The sequence below is a fragment of the Mesoplodon bidens genome (assembly GCF_964165515.1).
Source record: "Mesoplodon bidens genome assembly, chromosome: 14".
Lineage (NCBI taxonomy): Eukaryota > Metazoa > Chordata > Mammalia > Artiodactyla > Ziphiidae > Mesoplodon > Mesoplodon bidens.
In genome coordinates, this window is record NC_138170.1 from 54,430,371 (window position 1) to 54,452,555 (window position 22,185).

Genomic DNA, 22,185 nt, shown 5'->3' on the forward strand with positions numbered 1-22,185 from the left:
TGCTCTATTTCTTGGCCTGGGAAAGGAAAAGTAAACACCAAACAGCTACTCCATTCAAGTGTGTGTTATCTGGCTCATCCTCGCCAAGAATTCCCTCTCCTCCCTTCTCTGACCGGGAATTACTGTGCCTAGAAACAGCGTCCACGCCCACTCCTAACCCGGGGGCAGGCAGACAATGGGCCAGAAAACCAGGCTGGGCCAAGGCCTCTCCCTGCAGCCCCCAGAGGCTGTAAGATTGGGAAACACAAAGCTATTTTTAATGTCCTATTTGTCTACCAACTGCGGCTCCCTGAGCCTGAGAAACGGTATCATTTGTGGGAGATGGCATTGATTTCTTTTTTAACTTGCTCAAAGTCACATTTTCGCAACTTTCAGAAAAGCCAGAAATGCAACTTTCCAAGAGTGACCTCTTCCCTGACTTGCCCTCCTGCCCTAGGGGAAGGGCTCTCTCAGGGGTACCTGGGAAAGCAGCCCCCTGCTGCTATGCGCTGGTCAGCAGCAGGCATAGATCCAGGGCCGAGGAAATGGAATTAAAGGCCCAGACCTCCTGCAGGAGAGCCAGTGAATGAGGAAGGAGCAAGGCAGTGAGACAGATGTAGGATCAGAGAGGGGTAGCGTCCTCCACCTGTGAGGGAGGCACGGCTCTGCTCTCGGAGGGCCCGTTTGATAGAGAGGATAAGCAACCACCTGCCCTGGGGAGCCCCAAAAGGAAAAGGGTGAGAGGTCACACACAGGAAATGGCTTCCCAATAGCCATCCAGTTCCTCATAACCATGGGTGGAAGCTTTGTGTGGTGGATGTGTCCGGGGGCCAAGAGGGTGCTCCCAGGTGTGTCTACTAAGCTGAGACAGACCTTGGACTCTGAGCCGAAAGAATCCAAGTGCAATAACAAGAGCCTCTCTGTTCTTGAGACTTCTAAAGGTTTTGACTGTGAGGGCACAACCCCACCTGGGCTCCAGAGGCCTCCCCCTACCCCCTGCCAGGACAAAGAGATAAAGAAAGATGGATGGATGGAGAGAAAGAAAGAGATTTGAGTGAGACAGAGAAACAGAGGAAACAGAAGCATCAAGATGCAGAGAGATGGAAAGACAAAGTGAGGAAGAGAGAGGAGGTTTTTCTTTGTTGATACCCACCCCCAGCTCACAACTCAGGACAGTTGGAAGGGTGACCACTCACGAGCACTAGAATAGAGGGACACACACAGTGGACCATTTCCTTTCTCCACTGGGCCCATGGTCCATGGCCTAGAGGCGTACTGAGGGCGTGGAGTCTCCAGCCGCTGCCTGGGCACCAGCCCTACTGACCCACAAGAAGCTTCTTTCCCGGCTCCTTCCCCGCACCTGGGATGCCCACTCAGCCCACATTCACTCAGACCTTCCCTCTGCGCACTGGCTGCATGACCTTGAATGGGTCTCTTCACTTCTCAGTTCTCTCATATGCAAAAAAATGATAACACTACCTTCCTCCCTTGGGCGTTTCGAGTATTAATTGACTTAGCACACATGTGCGTGTGCATGTGTGTAAATGCTTCACACATGCCTGGCACACAGTGAGGGCTTGATAAATGGCAGCTGTAATGCATGTGGCATGTGGTGAATAAATGGTGGCTGTTATTGCTGGGATTCCCGGGAGACAGGCAGGGCTGGGAATGCTGGGGAGGAGAGAGGAGGGCAGGCAGGAGGGAGAGGCAGAGGAATCCGGCGAGAAGGGGCCAGAGGAAGGCACTGCAGAGTTAGCGGAACCATATGTCCCAAAGCTGGATGGGCCTTGAGACCACCCTGACCCACCTGCGGCACCCCGGGTGCTGACCCTAACACGGACACTACGAAGGGCCTGAGGGTGTGGGGAGCAGGGCCCCTCTGCTGATGGCTACACGTCCCTGGTTCCGCGGCTCCCCAGGCTGGGAGCGCAGGTCAGCCTCCCACCAAGCCCTGAGCCTCTCCATCCTGGGGAGGTCTTCCCTTTGGTGGGACGGTTTGGATAGCCGAGTGCCCAGAGGAGCAGAACAAGAGCCAGACAGGCCAGCAGGCGACTCAGGGCCTACCCCCAACCCCCCCACCCCCACCCAGTGCATTTGGGAGGATCAAGAAACCAAGCAGAGTCCATCATCCTGGCTGATCAGAGAAGCCAATTCTTTGTGGAAAAGGGCTCCCAGCAGCCACTTTAGCTGCCCTGGCGTCACTCTAAGGAGTCTGGTCCTCCTGTCCCAGGAAGCCCAGCTCTGGGGAGGGGACAGATCTTCGTCCCTCTTTATAACCTTCAAGAAGCCCCTCCCACCACCCACCTGAGCTGACCCAGAGCCGGCTCTGCCTCCACAGCTGCCCCTTGGGGACGCAGGTGCAGCCCTCACCTCCCTCCCAGAGAGGGACCCCAGCAGCAGCACTGCCCTGTCCCAGGAGGCAGGTAGAGGAAGGGGAGTCAGACGGTGCGGGCTGCCAGGAGGAAGTCTGGAGACCTGAGTCCTGAGTCGTAATCCCTTTAAAAAAGTCGCTCACCCTCTCAGAGCTTTATTTTCCTCCTCCAGAAAATGGGAATAATAATTTTTACATGTTGGGGGTTCGGTGAGACAATGGCACATGTCTAACCACTTACATAACATTCTGACCCATTCCTTTCGTGGGTGGGGAAAGAGAGCAACTGGGTGTGTGTTAGTTGGCAGCCTAAAGACTGTGGCTTTCAGCACAGCTGGGTGTTTGCACTCAAACCACTCACTGGGAGGTGGGTAAAATCAAGAGGTGGGTCCTTCCAGAACCTTGAGGCTGCACGGCGGATGAGAGCTCTGTTTCTGGAACCAGATGGCGTGTCCCCTGGACTAGGTTAACTCTCCACACCTCAATTTTCTCATCTGTAAAGGGGGATGATAAGAGCGCCCCAGGCATTTAGGTTGATGTGACGATATCCCCATGGATCCTTCAGCACAGCACCTGGCAGCAGCAAATACTCAATGCAGGTGGTCAGTGATGGTAAAGGAACAGAAGAGACACCCAGGAACTGACAGGGAGAGATTGTCAAGACGGATGTTGAGTGGAAGGCATGGTGTGTGGGATGCTACCATCTGGGCAGGGGGTGGGGAAATCAGACCACATGCCCTATTTGCTTGGATTTACAGAAGGATATTCTGGAAGGATACCTAAGAAACTAGCAAATGGGGTTACCTTGTGTTGGGAAGGTGAAAGGGGATGGGGTGGGAGCAGGGCTTTTGACGGTACACATCTTCACACAGCTCTGATCCGTCAACCATGTGAGCGAATTACCTATTGCAAAATGTTTTGAACTAACAAAAGCGTAACCTACTGGTATTACTCTGTCTGAGCTTCAGTTTCTTCCCTAAACGAGGAAGGTGATTTATGCCTCACCCACCTAACTAGGGTTTCATAGCGATTCAGACAGAGAGTGAATACACAAGTGCCCTGAGAAAGAGGCTGGGATGATGATGCTGAGGAGGAGGAGGGCAGGGATGGGAGGCACCCAATGGGGGAATCACTGAGCCATTGTACCAGGAGCTGAGCCTCAGTAAAGTTGACATGCCAGCTGGACACGTTTTGCTCTGGCCTCAGCCCTTGGCCTCTTTCCTCAAACATCCGTGGTCCAAAAGAGGCCCCTCATCCTGCCAAAAATTGCAGGGGAGGTGGCTGCAGGTGGGTGGGGCCAGGGGTAGGGCTCATGGGCACCTGCACATGACCCTTGACAGCTGGCCAGAGCTGTTGGGAGTAGGAAGGGGTCCTGGGAATGGAGTCGTGAGATGGAGGAGACACTGCCAAGGAAAAAGAGAGATTCTGCCCAGCAACAGCACAGAGTGGCTGGACCTCACCAAGGGTGCGGCTTGTGTTGCCTGGTCCTGGGCTCGGTGAAAGGAGACGGGGGGAGTCATCTCATTTATCACACCCTCACAACCGTTCTAATGCCATAGACTGGATTACCATTCAGATGAGGAAACTGAGGCTCAGAGACTTTCAGGTATGTTTACAGCCAGCCACTAAGTAGCTTGGATCCAGACCCAGTCAGTGTGGCTCCATCTCAGCATCACCACATCCTACCTCATCACCCCAGACTAGGGCTGCCCACCTTCCAGGGGACCCCGTTTATAGAAGCAGAACAGAAATTACCAGAGCTTAGCTCAGAAATTGCAGCAACAGCATTGTCTGTGGCCAAAGAGCTCCTCGTCCAGGAGGTTTCCATACTAGTTAGATACCCAGAGCCCGCAGGCAAAGCCTGGGAGGGGCCGGGCTTGGGAATCCCTCCGGACCCCATGCCCCTGAAACTTCAGGAGCACAAGGATGAGAGAATGAAAGCATTTTTCATGGAATTCCAACAGGAAAACCACGAGAACATTCCTGCTCGTGGGATTCCAACAGGAAAACCAAAAGAACATTTCTCCTCGTGGGGTTCCAGCTGGGAGCCAGAGTCCATGTTCCCTGCTAAGGAGGCTGGCCAAGGGGTGGAGGGGAGGGCTTGCCCCACCCTCATCAGCGATCCCCAGCCCCTCAGACACATTCAAAGGTTCCTCTGGCCTCTCTGGGATTGGATGGGCCATTCGGGAACCAGCTTGCCTGGCTCCCAGCCCTCCTGCCTTTGCTCCTGCCACCAGCTTCCGTGCAGAACTCACAGCCCCCTGCCCCTCCAGGGGTCTTCGTAATCAGGGTGAGGACTTGCAAGCATGTAACTAAAAGCTATCTTCAACTTAATTGCTTCTTGAGATGCCTCAGTCAACAGTCAGTTGCACCTGAAGACATATGGGACACACACCTGATTCTGCCCACCCTCCTCCAAGTAGCTATGATGCCTCAGCATCAGGAAGCTGCCTGAAGCTACATACTGGGAAGGGCCCTGAGGAACAGGACAGGTTCATGGCCTCAAGAGACTTCCACTCTAGTGGAGGAGCTGAGAGGCACTCCAACAGGAAGTGCTTTTAGCGTGCTGCAAGAGAAATGACCATTAACCCCAGGCATCATCAAAGTAAACCATGTTTATGAAGTACCTACCTCGTGCCAGGCGCTGTGTTAGGCTTCAAGGCAGAGTGACATAGTTTGTCCTCCAAAAAAAACTATGGCCTAATGGGAGAGACCCCCAAATAAATGGCTATATCACAATGAGAGAAGAGTTACAATCAAGGTTTACTCAGGATGCAGGGGGGGGGGGGAGATCAGGGAAGGCTTCCTGGAGGAAGTGATGCTCAAGCGTGCTGAAGAGCTCAGCTGGAAATGCAGTGGGACTTCAGGGGTGGGTTGGGAGGTGGCAGGTTTGGTGGAAACCTCAGTAATGATGGTTAGGATCTGGGTCATGAAACAGTGATAAGACCTTAATAAAGGCAGGGAGGGAGCATGGAAGAGTAGGTTTTGGACACAGGACAGCAGACGCAGACACCAGATGGGTGGATCCGAAGGGGAGGGTTGGAAAGGACAGAGGTCCCGGAGAGCCAGAGGGGCTGTGGGTCAAGTTGAGACGTGTTCCTTCACTCAGTGAGGGAGAGAGAGTCAGCGAAGGAGGGCATGGGAGAGGGTTGCCCTCAGGAAGACAGGAGGGGAATCCAGGCTTTAAGGGGGTCTCAGAGCACTGCGAGGGAAGAGTGTGACATTTGGAAAATGAAAGAAATTCAGAGTGAGATCCCTGGGCCTCTTCATCTGCAACTATCCAGACACCCCAGTCCCACATCATGGGGTGGAATGTTATGTCCCATACGAGGCCCCGGGGCCCATCCAGACAGGCTGCCAGGGACACGGAGCAGCTGTGGCCAAGGTAGGAGGGAATGGGTCCTACAACAAGCCATCCAGCCCGTTACCAGCAGAGGCCAGGGGCAGGAATCTGGGGTCAGGGTTAAGGGAAAGCAGAGGTGGCGAACCAGGGATGAGGGTAGGAACACACATGCAGCATCAAGGTGGGGGGCCACGAGCTGAAAGCCCACAACCAGGGTCGGGGTGGGAGAGGGACAGACCTGCCAGCAGAAGGCCGGAGGGGCCTGCGGGCCTGAACTAAGTCAGGATGGGGGGCCGGGGGCGGGGGGCCGTGGTGGGCGGCGTCTAAAGCAGGGGTGTCCTGGAGCAGGCTCCTATGGGCTCCAAGAGCCGATTGTTAAATGCCAGTAATTCTGCAAGAAAGTTGTTTAAAGGTTGGCAAAATCAGCCACGGAGCATTTACACCATGGAAATCAGCAAATGCTACAAATCTGGGCTACTTGTTTTCCACTCCCAGAAAGATGGCTGAGACCAGGGTTCTGGCCGTCCTCCACCGTGTGGTTTTGTGCTGCTGTGGCCTCATCTGTAAATGACAGTTCTCAGCCCTGCCGACCATGAAGGACTGCTGGAGGGTCATATAAGAAAGTGTAGCTGGATGTGCTCTGTAGGCCAAAGCGTTGCAGAGAGAGAGAGAGAGAGAATTGCAAGTGGATTTCCTAGCCTCGCCCTGAATATCTGATCTAAATTTAGGTCCTTTTAGTCTATGTTGAATCCCAGCCACTGCCTTTCCTTCCTTCCTGCAGGCTCTCTGGAGACAGCCATAAGGAAGTCCCTGCTGGAAGGCGGCTACCCTTTGTTGTTCCACCTGCGAGTTTGCATGTGTGCTTTCTGGTCAAAGTCCCCCCAAACCTTCCCTGTGCCTCCTCCAACTACCCCTTCCCTCGTGCTCAGAAACTTTCAGTGGCTCCCTACTCCTCTCCTGCTGTTCCAGAGGCCCCACCCGTGAGAGGACATGTCCTTTCACATCAGGACACCTCAGGCAAGTCCTTAACCTCTCCAGGTCTCATCTGTACCCTAAGGGTAATGTCTATAACAGAGCCTGTGTGTTTTTCTGCAAGTAATAGAAACTGACTAACAGGGACTTCAACCATAAGAGAGTTGCCTACTAAGAAGTCTAGAGGTAGGCAGTTATCAAGCTGGCTTTGCAACTTCAAGATGCCAGCGCTCTGGATCAGGGTCCAAATTCTCTCTATATTCTCCCTTACAGTTGCAAGACGGCTGCCACAGCTCCAGATATCACATCTTAAGACTTCCTCCAAAGTCAGATGTAGGGTGATGGTCAAAGTGGAAAGAGCTCTCTTCATGTGCTTTTCTTATTTGATCAAGGATGAAAAATCTTTCTCAGAAGCTTTTCCATTGCCATTCCCCACAACTCCCGGCAAATTTTTCTTACGTCTTGTTAGCCAGAACTGGGTTATGTGACCATTTCATGCCCCCAAAGAGGCTGGGAAAGTGTCACTTTTTCAGCCTCTAAGGTTGGAAGAGGGCGGGGGAGGGGGGGCGGGAAGAAGTTGAGAATGGCGTTTGGGTGGTCAATTAGCGTGGTGTTTAGAGGGTAGCTGAAGATCAGACACAATGGCCATGAATGTCCTCCCTGTTGTTAGGAGGGCTCACAACCTCCCAGACCCCTGCTCTGTCCCCCAACTTGTCACCCCTGGGGCTGTAGGGGCATCCTCTCCCCTAGGGGGGCTATTCATCTTCCTCTGAAACAACAGTGAGTGAACAGGCTCAACTCCAACTAAGCAGTCGCAGGGCCAATTGTACGGATGATTCCAGGAGAAGAAGGGAGGTCTGAGTCTTGTCACAGACAGTCCACAAGTCTGTATTGGCCTCACTGTGTGCCCAGCCCAGGGTGGCAAGAACCTGTCCGTTGTGTGGTAATCATCTGGGTAATGTGTAATGTATACATTCAAGCCTGCGCTGCAGACCAATGACATCAAACCACTGCTGGGGGCGCCTCTGGGCTTCCCCGTTCAGGTTTCAGTTCCCCAACTTCTTAGCATCTCAGAGACTCTTGGATTCCCTGTCACTCCCGAGGCTGTCTTACCTTCCATTCCTCCCCAGCGGATGGCGCAGCAACAACCTGCCTGGTCTCTAGGCTTTTCCTTCCCTGGCACGACACTGGCAATAACCCTGGGCTCCCAACTGGATCCTCCTCCAAAGAGTCTCCAGCAGGAATCGGGCTCCCAGATGGGGATCACAGTGAGGGGCAGAGACTGGCTGGAGGACAGCGGGAGAGAAGAGCCACTCATACCCAAGTTAGGTGTGCCAGCTGCTTCTGAAGGCAAGTCCCTTGTTTTTTGCCAAATTTCAATTGATGAGAACGAGGAGAAACATGGCTACGCAGGAAGTATATGAAAGCTGAGGGAGAAAGCTGCATCCCTTGGAGATCAAAACTCACAGAGATTACACAGAACACTAGAGTTAGGAGAAGTGCAAATTTTGCAAAAATACCTCCCAAAGAATGGTGGAAATTTAGAGGAATAGCTATGAACACAGGCTTTGGGGCCTGACACGTTTTGGTTCAAATTCTAGTTCTGCTGCTTATTAGCTGAGTGATGTTTACATCAGTCAGGATAGGCTAAGTTATGCTGCAGGAACAAATAACCCCCAAATCTTAAAACAAGAAAGGTCTGCTCACTGACACAAAGCCTTGCTACATGTCTAGGTGGCTCTGTGCAGCTGCCCTCCATGTGAAGACCCTGTGGTGCCCCTCCAGATTGACACGGCCTTCTTCGACCACTGTGGAGAGGGGAGAAAATTGGGGGTCAAGCACAAGCGATTCAGTGCTGCCACTGGGAAGTGACCCATATCAGGTCCATTCACATGAAAGTCACATGACTTCACTTAACTTCAAGAGGGCTGGAAAGCACCATCCTCCCACGTTCCGGGAAGGAGAGGGGAACCAGGTGCTGGTGGGCAATAATAATGTCCTCCACAACTTTGGACAAGTAAATTAACCTGTTTCCACATCAGTTTGCTCATCTGTAAAATGGAGATAATGATATTTACCTTAGAAGGTTGTTGTGAGAATTGAATAAGATCATCTAGGCTGGCTATTCCAAGTACACAGTCCTCTTGACAAATTGATTGGTTCGGGGATGGACACAACCCAGTGATACCAATCAGGGTTTTGCTTAAGATTTCTTTATGGATGCCAGAGAGAGTTTCTCTACCTCTGAGATACTGAGCGATGAGGATCAAGAGGGCCTGAAGCTCTTGCACATAATAAGCGATTGTTATAATTTGTCTTGATAGAAAATAAATTCCAAGAACTGTGAGAGTCCCCGAACTCCATTTAACCGTAAGACTAAACTGCACCTAAGGAGGTTTCCTAAAGCAACTCCCTCATTCGGTAAAAAATATCATTTACTCCCACGGAATTGATGAAATTCAGTTAAACGGATTCATGGAGCCCCATAATTTCCCTTCATAATTTGTAACAATTTGTAATTAAATATAGAGGTTAATCTCGCCACAAAATTTACAGTGCAAGAAGCGTTGCATTTAAAAATTTCCCCAAGTAGGTTACATCTTGCTAAAACCTGCATTTGTCATGATGATAGGTACTTGATGAAAAAAGTTATCGAAGGACCCCAGGCTATGCCTGGCCCATGAAGATTGATGGCGGGGGCTTAATCTTCAATCCATGGTTGTCCCTGCCGTCGCCCACATGGTCCGTGCAGAGGAGGTACCTTGATTCTGGGGCAGACTTGGCCTGGAGACCTTTCTCAAGGTCCCTGAGCCTCAGCACCTGGGGTCCAGTTCTCGCAGGCACAGAACAGCCCCTCTCCCATCCAGCAATTCTTGGGGGCCGATCTCTGGTGTTCACACCCCACAGAACCTCCAACTCTTCTCTTCTGCAGTCCAAGAAGGCCCACACTCCCCAAAGGCCAGCCCCCTCTCCTGGCCCTACCGACAGATTCCCCGTTTAACCACCTGATGGGCACAGGCCCTCCAAATCACAGGGCAGCCCACCCCAGCCTGGTAACTTCTCCATTTGGCCGGAAACACAGACCAAAGACTGTTACTTCCCTCAGGCTGATAAGGAAAGCTCAAACCTCAAGAACTCAAAAGCTGGGCTTTCCAGAAGTGTAAAGGAAAAGGCACACACTCCCTCTTCTATCCTGATAAGCCAGCAACCTAAAAAGTAGAAAAATGACACCCCATTTCTCGACAGGTTGTTCTCCTACTTTACGCTGGCATCAGGCCCACCTGCCAAATATATCTGTGTATGGGGACAGGAGGTCCTAGCAGCTCGTGTCTAATTTGCTCACCATTTACCCCCAGTCTCTGGCTCACAACATGAGCTGTAGGTCTCAATACATACTGGATCAATAATTACTTATTAATCAGAACTCTTTCAGTGCTAAGTGACAGAAATTCAAACGGAATCAATTTTTTAAAAAAGGTCATTGGCTCTTGCAACTGGGAAAACTGAAGGCAGGCCTGGCTTCTGCGAAGACTGGAATGATGCAGAGTTGGATCTTGTCTCTGGGCCTTTGGTCTACTTTCCTCAATGTGTTGGCTTCATTCTGCCAACAGCTTCTTCTTGTGTCCTTGGGCAATGGCTCCAGCAGCCTCAGGCTCTCATCAGTCAGTACCTCCTCAACACTCAGGATCTCAGTGGAGGAGAGACTCTCCTTCCAGCATCCAAAGCCTGAATCTTAAGTGAGACTGATTGCATTATGTATCTACCCCTGAACCAATCACTTGGCCAAGAGGATGGTGTACGCCAATGGCCCCTGGATCACACGCCCCCCTCTGGGTGGTGGTGAAGAGGCCCCATAAGAAATAGCTTCACCAAGAAGAGGGGTGGCTCCTCTAATAAAAATGGGAGCTATGACCAAGAAAAGAGAGAATGGTGCTGCGCAGGCAGACGGAAACAGCAGGCATCCCCTACACATAGTGTTGGGAGTTGAAGCTGGTGGGACATGTATTCAGTTAGGTTCAGTCATGGTGAGTGTATCAATTAGGGTGAGTTAGCTGCTGTAACAAACAACCTCCAAATCTCAATGATTTAACACACCAGACTCACTCACATCACAGTCCAAAGCAGGGTGTTGAGGTGCTCTTCATGCAGTCATCTAGGGACCCCTGTTTTATTGCCTTCCTCATCCTCCAGGGCTCTAGAGTCCTCTAGAGTTCTAGTTGCACAGATGGGGAAAAGGGGAGTGCACAGAAGTACCTACAGGAAGTTTTTAGGGGTTAGGCCTGGAATTAGTATACATCACTCTGGCCGGATATCCATTGGCCAGAACTTGGTAACTGCACATACTAATTGCAAAAGAGGCTGGAAAATGTGCTCAGGAAGAAACGTACACAGAATTTGGTGAGTTCATAGTCTCTGCCAAATTGAGAGAGGGCCCCTCACAGGACCAAGGTGGGGTTTGGGAGGAGGTGGGGCAGGAGGGAAGGGTGAGCTGGGCCTGGAACTGAAGGCTGCCAGCCTGTGCCCTCCAGATTTTTCACCCTGGGCAGGTCACTCTCCTTCTCTGAGCCTCAGTCTCCCCATCTGTCAAATATAACCCCCTTTAAAATGCTATGCAAGCATTTTTTGCTTCTATGATTTACCCCCTGCCTAAAGCCTCCATAGCCTTTCCCAGCAGAGTTTCTAAGATCTTATAACTCTGACCTCCACTTTAACTTCACTACATCCCCCCATCCAAGTCCTTCTTTTCCCCCTTCTCTGCTTTATTTTTCTCCATAGCACCCATTATCACCTGATATACCAAGTGTTTTTCTCATTCATTCACCATCCCCCTGCATGAGAATATAAGCTCCAAGAGGGCACAAATTTCTGTGTTTAGTTCACTGCTGTATCCCAAGTACCTAAAAGTGCTTGGCATATTGTACGTACTTAGTAAATATCTGCTGAATGAATGAATGAATGAAATTTAAAACTTTTCTCAGAGGAGAGGGTTGTCTAAAATTCATAACAGAGCAACACTGCCATCTGGTGCCAGACACCTGAATTGCAGGCACATAGTCTGGGTGGTTGCGGGGTGGGGGACAGAATCCAGGGACAAGACTTGTCCAATCAACCCTACTTCATTGCTTCAAACACCACGGTCTGACTTTGGGTGTTTGGATGGCTCAACAGGCCCACAGGGTCTGATTTGCTGTCCCGTGCGTGCTTCCCTCCTGCTCACTAGATGTGACCTCACTAACCATTCATGAGGTCCTCAGATGCACCAGGCACTCCGTGCTTGCTCTGACACTGCTAAAATATGGGCAGTGCTATCTCTTCAGAGACGAAAGATCAGAAAAAAAGATTCCAGTCCTGAGAGAGGATGAGACAATACATGAGGTGAGACCAGTAAGAAGGACCCAAGGAAGAAGGAAAAGCCATTGGGAGAAGCCAGGACACTAGGTCCTACCTCAAACCTGACCTTGCATTCACTTTGGTGTCCTCATTTGTAAGATGATGGCGATGGACTAGATGAGCCCTAGCGCATACAGGTAGCCCAGCCCTAAAGTCCTTGAGAAGGCACAGAGAGGGTCATGGGTGGCTCCAATCTCTAGAGTTAACATCTAGAAAGAGAGGTAAGTGACTCGTCCCCTGGTCAGAAGCTGGTGTCCTCAGTTGGACACCAACTGGGGGTCTCCTCATTACTAGGCAACTGTCTCAGTGCTGTGGAGGGCCTCTCCTCTCCAGGGGAGGACCTGGCTGTTTAACCCACTTTCCCTCTCAGAACCTCACCCAGGCTTTGGCCCAGCCTTGGTGGGTGTGGCCCAGTGCCCTTAGTGTCATGGCAACCAGGAGCCCACTCCCTGCTCCCCGCTGGCCCCAACACACACACACCATGTTTTGTTTGCATTGCTCCTTTCAACAGCCTGAGGATTCAGTGCAGTTGATCTCTGATTTCCTTCAGCAAGGTTTGCTCCTCCAGTTCCCTCAGTTGGGTTGGCTGCCTTGGGGGATGAAGGGAAGTGGCTCTAGATGGACTTCTGTCCCTCCTTCCATAGCCTTGCCCATCGGCGCGGAGCAGCCTAGGTGACTCTGCTGATATCCACGGACCTTTCCTTCTGGCTTCTGCCACAGCTCAGTCCAGCCCAGATATATGGAGCACCTTCCAGGAGTGTGTGGGATTTTGAGATAGCTTGGGCCTCTGATGCCAAAGGGCTGCATGGGGGACACAGCACACGCAGAACAGCAAGCAAGCCATGACAGTGCATGTGTGAGCAAGTGTCAAAGCAGAGGGCTCAGGCTGAAGGGAGAGTGGACTGGGAAGTCTTCCTGGAGGAGGTAGGACTCCTATGGCCTTTTTTTTTTTAAATAGTTTTTCTAAATTGTTATTTATTTGTTTATTCACCTATTTATTTATTTGGCTGCGTTGGGTCTTTGTTGCTGCACACCGGCCTTCTCTAGTTGCGGCGAGCGGGGGCTACTCCTCGTCACAGTTTGCGGGCTTCTCATTGTGGTGGCTTCTCTTGTTGCAGAACATGGGCTCTAGGCACGCAGGCCTCAGTAGTTGTGGCACGAATAATCAGTAGTTGTGGCTCGCGACCTCTAGAGCACAGCCTCAGTAGTTGCGGTGCACGGGCTTAGTTGCTCCGCGGCACGTGGGATCTTCCCAGACCAGGGCTCAAACCTGTGTGCCCTGCATTGGCAGGTGGATTCTTAACCACTGTGCCACCAGGGAAGTCCCTCCTATGGCCTTTAAGTTCAGAGAGTATCTGAGACCTTAGGAGCAACCACCTTGTTCCAGCAAACCTTAGCACCTAGAGTCAGGGGGAGGGACAACGGTGAGCACCCTCCCCCCTCCCCCCCATGGGTGTTATCGAGATATAGTCCTGGCCACCTCATGACACTGGGGCATCTGAATGCCCAGAACAATTTAGGGGCCCCACCATTCTCCTCCCTCCATCCTCCTCCTCCTCTGCTTCCCCTACCACCACCAGAGACTCCTCTCCTCTTGGTTTATTCAGGGTCCCTGCTCTACCTACTGCCTTCTCTCCCTGTCTGTGCTCTGCTTCTGCTGCCCCTCCCATCTGGCAAGTCCTCCTACTTACTCCTAGGAGCTAATGGAATAATAGGCAGATCATCTGCAGTCAGCTCAGCATCACTACCACCCCACCTTAGGTCTCCTCTGTGGCACTGAGAGAGGCTGGGAACTACAATTCCCAGAATCCCCTTGATTGTATGGTTCCATCTCGGAAACACTAAGGAGAAGCTCTGGTCCAATATCTGTCATATTTGTAAGAAAAGGAGAGGTCATGATTAAATCTAAATGCAGATCAAGAGTTTTCTATGAAAATTTAGCAGCCAAACTGACATGTGCTATAAGTGTAAAATACATTCCAGATTTTGAAGACTTTGTACCCCCAAATGTAAAATACCTCATTAATAATTTGTATATTGGTTTCATGTATTTTTGATATACTGAGTTAAATAAAATACTAATTTTGCCTGTTTCTTTGTACTTCGTTAATGTACAAAAAAGCACTGAAATTCTTAAATTACGTATGCAGCTCACATTATATTTCTATTGGGAAGAGCTGGTTTAAAATGTGTGGAAAGTGGATGGAAAATAAACACACAAAACACTGCATAGATGATGCATGAGACAATGAACAATGTCACAATGTTGAATGTGGATTAATGTCACACGAGAGAGATGCAGATGTCAAGAGTTAAGAGTTCAAAGGAGAAAAAGAGGTCCCCGAGGACTGCTGGGCAGGGAAGGGAGGTGGTGACGGCAGGACTGAGCCACACCCTAAAGTACAGGGAGGATGTGGACCAGGCAAGGGCGTGAGGCCATTCCAGGCAGTGGATTCAACATGCTAAGGGAGGAATAACTCAGGTATGGCAAGATGCAAAGGCCTTGGGGTCTCAAGCAAATGTGAAGGAAGGGTCATTGTTTCCACCTGTGTCTTCAGTCACCCCTCCATTCATTCCACCCTGTGGCTAGAGTGCTGGGGAGGGAGAGAGGCAGGCAGGAAGGTCCTGAGCTGTGTGCTGTGAACATGGGTACCATCACCTAGGGCACCAAAAGGGTCTTCGAACACCAGGTCACACTGCAAACTCAAACCCAGATCCAAACACCTCCTCGGCTTTGTCTAGAGTGGGTTCCCTAAGGGACCAGGTTTTTCAGGGGTGCTGGGGTCAGGGTCCAAGCTCCAGCAGGGCAGGATGCTCTACCCAGGTCCCAACCCAAGCAGCCCCATGCCAAGCAGGTTCCTGGGGCGAGTCAGAGGGGAAACATGTGCTCCAGTCTGAGATGAACTTACTCCATCTAGGCAACATGGAGTTTGGTGGAATGAGGCCGTGGGGACAGAAACACGAAGCCCACGGCTTGAAAGTGCTTGCATTTGCATTTTGCAGAATCTCTGGCATGGCTGTCCCTGATCAGCAGCAAGATCTTTCTGAGAAAAGCTGGGACCTCTGTGGTCCTGGCCTGGTCCTTAGGGACTGGCCGCCTGGAGCCGGGGGAGGAGCTGGAGCCGAGTCCAAGTGGGATGTTGAGTCATTTCAGGAAGGGCCGCTGTGGTTTCCAGCCCAGGCCAGAAGATAGGCCCAGAGACTGGACCCAGAGGAGCGGAAAGGCCAGCCAGACCAGAGGGGGCGCCAGAGCGTCCATTGCAGCACAACCAAGATCAGGTAGCACGGTGGCCTCAAAAAAGCACTGATCCCCAAACCCTGAAAGTGCACTGCCTTGGACAGGCCTCCTTGTTGGGAGATCTTTGAAAACAGGAGAACTTTCCCACCATTGCCTCCAGGGACGTTCACTCTTGGTTCCAGAAAGAGGAAGCCTTAGCAGCTCAATAAACCCTTCCTAAGCACCTATCTGTTCCCCAACACTGAAGCAGGCACCACGGGGGAAATGAGAGGAAAAGGAGAAAAACTTCAAGTCTCAGCGCAGAAAGAGCCTTAAGAGGTCACTTTAAAGCGACTTTCCAGGGACTTCCCTGAAGGTCAAGTGCTCAAGAATCCAGGCTTTCACTGCAGGGGGCACAGGTTCAATCCCTGGTCAGGGTGGGCGGTGGGGACTAAGATCCCGCATGCTATGTGGCATGGCAAAGAAAAAAAAAAGCGACTTCCTAAAGTAGAAATTCTTGCAACAGCATCCAGGGCAGCTCCATGTGGCCTTGGTGCTCTGAGAGCAAACAGTTTAACAAAATCGAAGACTTTGTAAGCAACCTTTGGAGGACTGGCCCAGTATAGGAAGGGGCACTAAAGCGTGCAGCCTAGACTGCAGGAGCCACAGAACCCTCAGCCAGGATGGCCGGTGACAGGGATGGCCAGGGTGACGGGGATGGCCAACTGTGCATGGGAATAGGTAGAGAAGGCCTCCTGGACAAGGGGACTGGAAGTGGGCCTTGAAGGACATGCAGGCTCTGGGGGTGGGAAGAAGAAAAGGGGATGCAAAATGGTTTAAAAAATAAAAATAAAAAAAGAGGAGGAGAAGGAGGAAGAGGAAGGGAAGGAACAGGAGAAGAAGTTGACAGTAGTGATTTGAGGGGCTGCAGGAAGTTTTCCAGCCCCCGAATCTCTGTGGACTAAACTCTCACCGTGAAATTTTCATCTGGGGGCAGACGGGGGGAGGGACGACTAAGTTTTTCATTCTTTATTTTCATCTTTCAAAATGAAGCTTTCCTTGCTGAGATAACATGTGAAATCCCTAACAGGACATCAGATGGTGACAATCAAATAACAGGCAGATAGGAACGGAATAAAGACAAACGCTGCCACTGTTTTGCCACCAGTTGGCCAGTTGGACCAGCGGCTAGTCATGTCCACAAAAACGCTATGGCAGTACGGAAGGGAGAGAGATTGGGTTGGTCCAGGGGGCAGGGTCGGTGGGGATCTCCACCTCACTGACTCAAGAAAACCCCGACTTTCTCCTTTCAGTCTCTATGAAGCTCAGCCCTCCAACCAAATCTCGAAGTGTAAAGAGAAGCAAGGTCTCTCTGAAGCGATGTGTTCTTGTTGTCCTGAACAGCTTCTGTGTGATCTCAATCTCCTTTCCAAAGGGCTCATAGGACAAAAGCCCTGAGAACGTTTCATAGCAAAATTGTTAAGTTCCTGGGCTCTGGAGTCAGGCTGCCTGAGTCTGAGTCCTGGCTCTCCTGGCTGGATCTAAGACCTTGACCTCCATCTCTCTGAAGCCAAGTTTCCTCATTTGCAGCATGAGGCTGAGAAGAGTACTTATTTCACAGGGTTGCCATGAAGGTTAAAATATATAATGCACTCGAAGTATGTGGAACAGCAGGCATTATGCTGGATAAATGTTGCTCTTAATATTCTCACAGATTTTCTGCAACCAACCAATACAAAGAATCCTTTGGGTGTTTCAAACAAAGACAGAGTCTACCCAACCAGGACAACAATTTTTAGCATCATTCTCCCATTTATTCACTTCTTACTTACTGAATACCTGCGATGAGCAGGATTTTATAAAGAGTATAAAGACACAAAGATAGTGTGGAGAGCTACCCTGTCTTGAAGGAATGTACAACTTAAGTAGGCACAATAAGACATGATCTCAAGGCATGACACAGTGAACAGGGCTGTATGCTGAACTTACAAGGTCCCGTATCATTTAGGATTGGGTTAGGCTGCAAGTAACTGAAAACCCCAAATGATGGTGGCTTAACGAAGGTGAACATTTATTTTTCTTTGCTATAATTAAAGTCAGGAGGCAAGCAGTCTGGGCTGGTGTTTGTGGCTCAACAAATGTTAGGGTCCAGGCCACCCTCAACATACGGCTCTACCCCATCATCCGACATGACATTCAAGCTCCAGCCTGCTCATCCCATTCTTCATCTTCCTCACCATCTTCCTCACCAGAGCCACACTTGCAGAGCACATACTATGTGCTAGGAACCATTCTAATCACGCTTCAAATTTCAATTCATGGACTCCTCACCCCAGCCCTATTACAGCAGTATTATTTTTACTCCTGTTTACTGCTAAGAAAACTGTGGCACAAAAGGGTTTAAGTAACTTGCCCAAGGTCAGGCCCCTAGATGTCAGGGCTAGGATTTCAACTCAGTCTGGCTCCAGAGTCCAGCTACTAGGAAGAAGCTAAGAAGGGCATTCCCTGCCCTTTAATGACATTTTGGCCAGATCTTAGTCATATGGCTATATCCAACCACAAGGGAGGCAGGGAAATGTAGTCATCATTCAGGGCAGCAAAAACTGGGAGTTCTTTTACTAAGAAAGACAGGGACCAACTGCAGTCTGTGGTACGGATCCCCATAAATTCATCCCCTCTCCCACAGTGGGGCACCCCCAGCAATAATCCGGTATCACATGACCCCTTCCCTGCCCTTATCCAAGAGAGGCTGGTCAGAGTTCCTGAACTGGGACCAAGAGAGAGATTCTATCTTGCTGTATTGGACAGTGGCATGTGCCCTCCAGGGCAGTGGGCAGAAGATTTCAGCCAGCTCTTCAAGGCTACAGTCTATAAAGAAAACACTTAAGTGGATGTTCTCAGAGAGAATGTTGCCCAAGCAATATTTCCAGCTGCCAATGCCAGGGCCCTCTGAGGTGCCACAGCATTCCTGCCGTTGGGTGCTATAAGACCCACCATATGCTTGTGATAAAAATCTCCTTGTTTGTTCCAGTGGATTTCTGACAATTTCCCAATTGTCATCAAAGAATTCTAACTCCATAACCAGGCAAGTGTGGTGAGTGCTACCAGCAGTGTCAACCAAAATGCTATGGAAGTATGGAGATTTGGCCCTGGGGGATCAGAGGAGGCTTCATAATCTGGGTTATTATCGTTGACTCATAAAGTGCTGACCACGTGCCAGACACTGTTCCACGTTACACAGTCTCACTTACTCTTTTTTTTGTTTTGTTTTGTTTTTGTTTTTTTTGTTTTGTGGTACATGGGCCTCTCACTGCTGTGGCCTCTCCCGTTGCGGAGCACAGGCTCCGGACGCACAGGCTCAGCGGCCATGGCTCACAGGCCCAGCCGCTCCGCGGCATGTGGGATCTTCCCGGACTGGGGCACGAACCCGTGTCCCCTGCATCGGCAGGCGGACTCTCAACAACTGCGCCACCAGGGAAGCCCTCACTTACTCTTCAAATACCCAGTGAGGCAGGTGTTACTATTATTATTATTATCCTCATTTTACAGATGAGTAAACCAAGGCACAGAAGGGTTAAGTAACCAAAAGCTCAAACAATAAAAGTAGTAGAACTGGGTCCTGTACACGGTCAGTCTGGCTCTAGCTTCCTTGTTCTACCTTTTGGGTTTGGGTGTTTGGTGCCTAGGCTGGGTCTTAAACAAAGGGTAGGACTGTGATCGGCAGAGGCAGCACTGTCCATGCCAAGCCGGAGGCACGCGGGAGCCACATCACGGAGTCAGTAAGAGCAAGGCTGACTCAGGAAATCTGGAAGAGTTGCACCACATGGGTTCTAATAAGCAAGAGTGGGCAACCAGGGGAGGAAGTGGGGCTGGGAGTTGATTCAAGGTGGGGACTGTGAATCTATGCTAAAGATTTTTGAGGGTATTCTAGAGGTACTGGGGAGCCATCAAGAGTGTTGACATTGGGAAGTAACACACTCTGGGCCCGGCTTGGGGATGACTGCCCGGGAGCTACACGACTGGAAGACTTTCAGGAGGCTCTTACAAAAAATGATCCAGTCCATGGGATTCTGAGAGGGATGGAGAAGGGACGATGGAGACGTGACCTCTGGGGTCTAGAAGCAGGACTTGGGGCCACCTGGGAGACCAGGGAGAGGGAGGTGCCAAAGGCAATTCCAGAGAGGTTCTGGGCCCACTGGTGGGGTGGGGTGGGGGACAAGGGGAGGATGAATTCGGGTTAGACAGCACGAGTTTGAGGTGCCTGTGGGACACCCTTGTGGAGAATCTTACAGGCAGACATGGAAGAGAAGTCAGGACTGGAGGGCTTCCCTGAGGGCGCAGTGGTTAAGAATTTGCCTGCCAATGCAGGGAACACGGGTTCGAGTCCTGGTATGGGAAGATGCCACATGCCACGGAGCAACTAAGCCCGTGCGCCGCAACTACGGAGCCTGCACTCTAGAGCCTGTGAGCCACAACTACTGAGCCCGCACGCCACAACTATGGAAGCCCGCGTGCCTAGAGCCCATGCTCCACAACAAGAGAAGCCACTGCAATGAGAAGCCCACGCACCACAACGAAGAGTAACCCCTGCTCGATGCAGCTAGAGAAAGCCTGCGCACAGCCAATAAATAAATTAATTAATTAGTTTATTTATTAATTAATTTAAAAAAAGAAGTCGGGCTTCCCTGGTGGCACGGTGGTTGAGAGTCCACCTGCCGATGCAGGGGACACGGGTTCGTGCCCCGGTCCGGGAAGATCCCACATGCTGCGGAGCGGCTGCGCCCGTGAGCCATGGCCGCTAAGCCTGCGCGTCTGGAGCCTGTGCTCCACAACGGGGGAGGCCACAACAGTGAGAGGCCCGCGTACCGCAAAAAAAAAAAAAAAAAAAAGAAGTCAGGACTGGAGACACAGCTCTGAGGTCATCCACAGAGCGTGATTCCTGAAGCTGTAGGCACAGACAGTACCCCAGGACAGAGACGCTTGTCTAGAACCTGGCGAGAGGCAGCAGAATGAGGCAGAGGAGAGGAGAAGCAGCCAGCTCAGTGGTCTGAGGATAGTCAGGAAAGCGCGTGCCCTCGACGCCCAGAACAGGCTCTCCAGGAGGAAGGCAGGACCCTTGGTGCCAAGCAGGGTGGGGGTAGGAAGGCGGGAGGTGGCCCAGAGCTATGGCCTCCCCTGCGGGCCAGGCTTCCGCTTCCTGCAGGCCCAGCCCTGTTAGAGCTCCCGCAAGCCTTCCTGTTGCCCTGGAAATGGCTCCAGCACTGGGGCTCTGCAGAGTCCAGTTGTTCAGATTTATGATGGAAAATGGCCTCAGGGACTGGGGCAATTTACTGTTCACAAACAAATTCCAACTTGTCCATGAGTGTGCCTCATTCTGGTCCCCACACCCAGGCCTGTTCACACCTCTGGTAGAGTCAAGCCTGCCCGGAATATTAGCGTGTGGGCCGGGCTCTGCGGGGAGCAGCACTGCGTCTAAAGGAGGCCGGACAGCCCTCAGAGCCAGGCCTCTCTCCCCAGAGCATGACGGGGGGACGGGGGCTCCTGAGGGTGGGATCCCAGCACAGGGACCGCTGAGCCATCTCCCCACTGCTTACATCCGTCTCCTTCCCAGAGGAAGAGCCCACATTCCCCCGTCCCTCCCCCGCTTACCTCTGAGCCCATTCTCAGGCAGGCCTCCCTTCCAGGAAATGGGGTGTAGTGAGGGCCCAGCCCAGGGGAAAGCACCTGTTCACAGTCCAAACCTCCAGGCTGCCCAGGTGGAGGCGGAGGCAGGCGGGCCGGGCCAGCAGGCTTTGGAGGGACCGGGGCAGGACGGGAGGGGCGCCCTCAACTCCTTAAGCCGCTGGCCTTGCAGGCTAACGGGCAGCCCAAAGTATCCTCCCCAGGTTTACATTGTGCTTTGCTGTTTCTTCTCTCCTCTCTCATTAAAATCCCATTTCCCCGGCCATGTTGTCTCTACCAGTCTATACGAATATGGAAGCAAGTGACCAGTTTCAAAACAACGCAGACTTCTTCACGCTCTTGCCTGACGTTCACCTCCCTGGACTGCTGACTTCCCCCACCCTTGGCTCAGCCCCAGGCAAGCTTCTTTTCTTTGCTGTTCTCTTTTTTTTGAAAATTGGGATTGGAGCCAGGATGAAGAAACAGATTGGGGATTCGACTGTTTCCATCGAGATGCCCGCCCTCCACCCCCTTCGCTGGAATCCACGCCGGGCAGAGTGCGGAAAGGCGCTTCCCGAAGGGAGACATCACCCTCCTGCCTCCCAGCCCTCCGCCCTTGCACCCATCCCCAGTGTGTGTGTGGGGGGGCTGCATCCCAAGATAGCTGATGAGGCAGATAAAGAAAGGTTAGATGTGTTCCAGTGCCCTCACCTGCCAGCCCTCACACAGACAACCTGGGACAAGGGTCCTTAGCCACCGTGGTGAAGGCCAAAATCACTCATCAGCCCCAACCCAGACCCCAGGTGGGTCGTGGGAGCAAAGTGGGTGGTGACCAGGGCTTGTGATGGGCAGGAAACCCAGTTCCTGCCCCAAGAAGGTTTTACAATGTGCAGATAAAGAGATGAGATTGACAAACGTGAATCATTTAGAAACAGAATAAGATGTAGGATTTTAAAAGCTGAGGTTCTAGAGGCAAGTTCTATCAGTGTTTGCAGGGACCCGGTGGGCTCCAGGTAGGGCCCTGGAGGGTTTGAGAGCAGGGCAGGCCTGCACTGCTGCCGTAGCGGGCAGTGAATGAGGGAGGGCGGCTTGGGGAGGGAGGCTGTCATGACCACCCCGCACAGAGCCCCCAAGCACCCAGTTATGAGACTGTGTCTCAACACAGTGGCCAACCGTGACCTGCTATGGCTGAGGTGGGCTGGCTCCTCTCAGAGCCACTGGGGGAGGCTGAGGTTTGGGTTTTGTTTGGGG

The 22,185-nt window shown here is 51.7% G+C and overlaps 1 protein-coding gene across 1 annotated transcript in view; it reads right to left on the reverse strand.

The window, feature by feature from the left end:
• Window positions 1-2,398: 2,398 nt before the first annotated feature.
• Window positions 2,399-22,185, reverse strand: part of LOC308627589 (uncharacterized protein) — a gene marked incomplete at its 5' end in the record, with an annotated part of 129,931 nt that continues 110,144 nt past the window's right edge. Inside the window, one exon of the mRNA XM_081253893.1 lies at window positions 2,399-2,923. The remainder of the gene's footprint in view (window positions 2,924-22,185) is intronic.